The sequence below is a fragment of the Ptychodera flava genome, chromosome 7 (genome assembly GCF_041260155.1).
Source record: "Ptychodera flava strain L36383 chromosome 7, AS_Pfla_20210202, whole genome shotgun sequence".
Taxonomy (NCBI): domain Eukaryota; kingdom Metazoa; phylum Hemichordata; class Enteropneusta; family Ptychoderidae; genus Ptychodera; species Ptychodera flava.
This window is the reverse complement of record NC_091934.1, coordinates 25,787,372-25,793,371: the sequence shown is the minus strand read 5'-3', so window position 1 is coordinate 25,793,371 and position 6,000 is coordinate 25,787,372.

The following is a 6,000-nucleotide window of genomic DNA, read 5'->3' as shown; positions in this document are numbered from 1 at the left end:
TTTTCATTGAATTACCTACAAAAACTTGGAATTGGAAAATGTAAAACATGAAACGGAACCAAAAAATTTTCAAGTCCCCCTCTACTACCCCCGAAATGTTCGAATCCCCCCTGAATTCCTCCAGCCCCCCCCCCCCCAACCATTTTGTGTGAACGCAGCCTAACAGTTAACAGGAATGGGATATAGAGTCCGGGCAACTGCACCGAGCAAATGCTCACAAAAGGTTTGACCTTGATCTGAAAGGGCAATAACCAAGTAAATCACAAGTAGCACAAGTACACACAGCCTAGAATTTTAGAATCTTCTGAAATTTAATTTCTCTATCTCCTTGATTGTGAGGAAATCACGTCACATTAGTTAATCAACCTTCCGGACTATCGAGAGCAAATAACTTGTCCACGGTCGAATCATTGAAGTTCATGACATCGTCAAGTGAATCAAAATTATGTTTCTCTTGAGTATTATCATGGTGTCTTGCGCCAAGTGCATCTAAAAAGTTGGTCTTAACATTTCTCATGTTGTCTTGTGTATTGATCATGATGCTGTCGTCTGCATGTATATATTGTTGCCCTGGTTATTTAAAGGGAAACAGTCGTCGGAACTGCGCTCAAAGGTCGTAAGGGACCCATACGACCAATGTATTGGCAAATGAAGCAGACTTACATAAATTTGTGATATGAGCTGACATAGATGCTGTTTCAAGTAATGTACAGTTGGGAGTCGTCAGCATAGAACATGGATTCTAAACCATGCTTTTCTATGATGTCCTCAAGGGGTGCTGTATACAAACTAAAAAGCACAGGTCCAATGACAGATCCCTGAGGAACACCACAGTCAAGCGACTGTGCTGTTGACACCATCGACCCAACACACACCCTCATTGTCTCATGTTGATATACACAGTGTTCAGCTTGTCAACTCAGCCAATACATGTGTAAACTGCACTGTTATTGTCGAAAAGTGACTTCTGGTCTGGATTAGAATTCAAATGTAAACAATAACAATGCATTTTATACATGTAAACGCTAAGTTAACAAGCTGAAAAGTGAGTGTTTAAACATTCTTTTTGGAGTAGAATAAGAAGTTGCAATTGATATATAAAATAAAAATGATGAAAAAATAATTAAAGGTTATCATTCCTGGTGTAATGACCTTTCATAGTTAGAATGAGTCTAGATTGGCTTTACATTTTTCTCATCACCATATTATGGCCCAAACACATTGTTTTTTGTAGTAAAGCTTGGTCTCTGAACAGGGAAAGAATGTGTGTAATTAGTGATCTATATCCTGAATGACTGCACTAAATCTGATGAAACTTGCTGCAGAAGTTGATCATTAAAAGATTTAACAGGCAAGAAAACCAAAGCAGTATTCAATAGCTAATTATAGTCTCATCTGTAATGAACATAGGGGCATTTTTGGTTCATATCTGGCATTCTGATTTTTTAATGTTGAGACTCAGGCATGCATTGACCAGTTTCTTGCAGATCGGTTGAATTTTGACATTTCCAGAGCCAATACATGGCATACTTAATTCTATCCAACTTAGTAAAACGAAATAACCCTACGCCATTCATACTAATGTCTGATTGTTTACAGTACAATCCAATATGTGCATCAGTCGCAGATAGATTTTTCGTACCCTCATTTCATTTTTCATGCTGATCACATTAATTTCAATTTAATTACTTCCACTGATTAATTGCCAATTACAAGCTGGGACTATGCCATTGTCAATGACTTGTTGCTTCTGGTTTTGGAACCGGTAAAAAGTCTTATAATTATCCGCGGAATCAGAAAAACGCACAAACATTGCGCATGTTGTGGGTCCAGACGTGATTTGGAGACTGCGCCAGCTGACATAACACGCGAGCATTCATAGACTGTTCGCGGTATTACATCGCACTAAAAAGTCAATATCGAGCTTTCATAGACTGTTCGCGGTATTACATCGCACTAAAAAGTCAATATCGAGCTTTCATAGACTGTTCGCGGCATAACATCGCACTAAAAAGTCAATATATTTGAGAAGAACCTGGAGGAATTTCCTGTTCCAACATCCTTTTCTACCTCAATGATACCTCTAACACCACCAATAACTACTATATAGATATGGATGCATACATATCTTACTATCTCTGTTGACCTTTCCGTCGTCTACAAACAATAGCTAAGATACCACGGTCGACCAGAGACAAAAAAAATCTACTTTATTGAAAAGGTCTATATTGAAGTCGTTTGCGTTTGTGTTCCTTGTCGTTTTGTGTTATCCGTAGTTGATAATTAATCTCTTTCCTTGTTTTCCTCTTTTGGTCAATTTCTTGAAACATTTTTATGGTACGTTTACCCGTCGGCGAATAGAATTAGAATAAACGCCTCTCATTCCGATAAAGGATTTCTTTGAAGTGCAAGCACGGGAGTTTTCGTTATGATGAACTAGTTTTATGTATTTATATATTATTACCATAAAGATGCTTCAAACATTGAAATATTCCTCTCCCTCCTTTATCAGGTGATTTAAGGATTAAATCAACATTTTTCTTCAGAAGAAGCAAACTTTCTGAGCGACGTACATATCACTTAATATTGTTTGTCTAAGAAGGGCAAGCAATTAATATTGCCATTTTAAAGACCGACAAATGCTCAAGAGGGACAAGTAACGTGTTGACAAAATAGCGAAGCCTTAATAAAATTCAATGCAACAAAATTCCTAACATAACAGAAAGCAAAACATATAAAATGCAAAAATCAAATGATACCGGCACAAAAAACGAAGTAAACAACAACATCACAGTACATCAAAATATTTTAATGACTTAAGGGAGTGCTGCACCTAACACAGCGTATTTCGCTCAAAAATCACTTTTTTGCAAATATTCATTCAATTTTAACTGTTTTTTGACCCAAGATTAAAATATTGGTTGGGTTCACTTTAAGCTTGTAAAGCAGTCAAAAGTTACGCGATAAAGAAGTGTTAATTTATGCAAATGTATGCAAATAACACGAATTCCCAGCTTCTCTTTTCTCCCAATTTCAATATTTCCAAAGAATTTAACTCCACTTCTGCTCGGACAAGTTTTCTGAAATTTTTACATTATGTTCTTTAAATGCTATATAACAAAACGACTATTTTGTTTGGCAATTAAGTTCTTACATTTTGAATAAGAGTCATTTTAATTTTGCTAATCATGTTTTAATCACTTTTTTGAGTGTCGATCTTTCAACGCATGCCATTTAAGAATGAGGATATATAATGCAGAATAAAATAGTCATTTTTTCTTCATATACTCTTCTTTCAAGTGAATTATTACATTTCAGAAAATAGTGTCAAGTTTATGACTTAAATTAATTTTTATCATTAATACCAAATTGAGGTTTTTTACCCAAAATATACACCCATTTCATCCTTCGAGTAAACTACTGCTACCATGCTAAACCTAAGTTCTCTGGTTTTCGAAAATATATAATATGAGGGAGTTTCCATCTGAGATGATAAATATTCCTTTGAAAAAACTGTTTTGGCAACATGCAGCTCCACCTTAACATTGATAGCAATGGCAATACCACGTACAAACCTGGCAGCATACAATAAATCAGTCTGCTAAGGATAAGGCTAATAATTCAGTGATACACCTAAGCATCTGAAGGGAATCCAACGAAATACATCAACACACGACGTAAAGTCATTGCAATTTGAGACACAATCAAAACACACACACACACACACACACACACACACACACACACACACACAAATCCAACTTCAAATATTACTACTAAGGCAGAGTTCGCATTCGGAATCTCTGAAAGTATTTTATGTCTACCACTTATAGGATCTCACGTATGGAGTAAATTAAGTTTCACCAGGTTAGTTTTGTGACTATCGAAAATTTAATTTTTCACCTCAGACTAAACACAGGCATGGCCGTTTTCTTCTATTTTTTTTTTTGCACGATAGCTACTGACTGACATCCCTCACGGAAAGTTTGAGCAAAGGTTTAAGTCTTCGATTTCGAGGGACTTACTACATTCATATACTTAAGATTAAGCAAAACAAAAAAAACAAAACCCAAAAAGATGGAAATTATCTAGAAGCTGCGATACTGACACTTGCTTATATGTACCCTTTTGAAAACAGAACAGAACACAACTCAATCCGAAGCCATGACATGAAATCGAGAGATTATTGTCAAACCATCGGATGAAGAAAAAAGGACGGGCGGTTCCATACAACACGGAAGATAACACAAGGGAGCGTAAAAATAATTCGTTGACCAAAAATACTATGACCACGTAGATCAGAAGGCATAATTAGTCACAACAAAAGGTTAAGTTAATTAAAATTGTAGGATAAATTTATTTATATATTTGACAAAAAGTGTTGTATTTCTGCCTCATTGTATATTGACATAAGTATTCAACTATTCTGGAATCTTGAGAGGTGGTGAGAGTTTTTGCCAGATTCACGCGGTGGTAGCATAGACCCTCGGAGATAGGGTCTATAATTGACGTAATGTATGGTAATTCGTGGTCACGGTATTGACTCTGCGGTCTCTCTGAACAGGGAACAGAAAATAGTTCAATTTTGTAAGGTAATGTCCTTCGACAACAGAAACTGGTCAACACATGTTCCACTTATTTTAATCTTCCACTCAAGTTTTGGCCAATTTTAAAAGTTTGGAGTTTCGGCATAGAATATTACACAGTTGTGTCACCACAATTTACTGGTTTGTAAAATGGAAGAAACTCAACCATGACTAATTTGCTTTTTGTGGAGCAGAAAGAGAAATACTGTGTCCTTTCGTGAGTGACAGTAACTTTGCAAAAATGTTCGTGCGCAAATTTTATGAATCTTGGCAAAGAGTTACATTATAGGGTCTAGCTATTTAGGCAAGCGGGATTCATTCTTGGAAAACTTGAATTCAGCTGGATTTTTTGAATGAATTATCTCAGGGAAAAGTCCTGTAGTCGAGAACAGGCAAATATCCCGTTTCATATGTTCTTAATGGAGGTGAAACAAAAACACAAAAAACACACAGAAATATTGCCCCAGAAGTATAGCGGAAAAGTTTGAGATCGCCAGTGCGCTCTTGTCTTTATTTGAATCATAGATCGATAAGTTTCTGTAAAGACTATCCTATGTTAAATGTTAATAAAAGGCTTACACGAGGAAACGTTTTCAGACCTAGGTATCAATCACATCGATCAGAAATATGCAGGTATCCCACTCACCAGATATAAGCTATCCTTGCACTCATGAGCACTAATTAGTCAAGGCACTACACCATCCAGAGCAAACACAGACAGGTCATCACTGTCGTACAACATACAACTCGCTGAAGCTAAGTGCAAGAAGAGGATTATGAGATCACAAAAGACAACCAAACAGAGTGCGAAGTGGGCAATCAAGACGTCCCTTCAACAACCAATAAGAATGAGACAAGCCACAAAACCATCAATCAACTTGAAGGCGGGAATCGAATACAGTGTATGAATAAAGATTCATACATACACAGCAATTGGTATGGCAGCTCTCTCTCTCTCTCTCTCTCTCTCTCTCTCTCTCTCTCTCTCTCTCTCTCTCTCTCTCTCTCTCTCTCAGAACAAAATCCTAGTTTTTCTTAAGGAGAACAGCAAAAGTCTTGATCAAGAGATAGAAGACGCTCTCAACACAGTTTAGAGAAAAGAGCCAAGTAATCTTAGGCGATCCACTGTGACGGACCAGCAAGTAAAACAGCATATAACTATAACACTCAAGAAAAAGCAAACCGGGTTTCTCGCGTAAGAATGGCAAAGAAATCAAACGGTCTTTTTAAAGACCGATACATGTTCAAAGGGAAACTGACGTGACAACAAACAGGCGAAACCTTAACATAAATTAAAACAGTCCAAAAATAACAACATCTAAAATGACATAGAAACAGAAAAAGTAGTAAACAAATAACGTGGCATCAATAGAAAAATTAAAGTACTTGGCATTGATGCTAACAGCAATCTCAA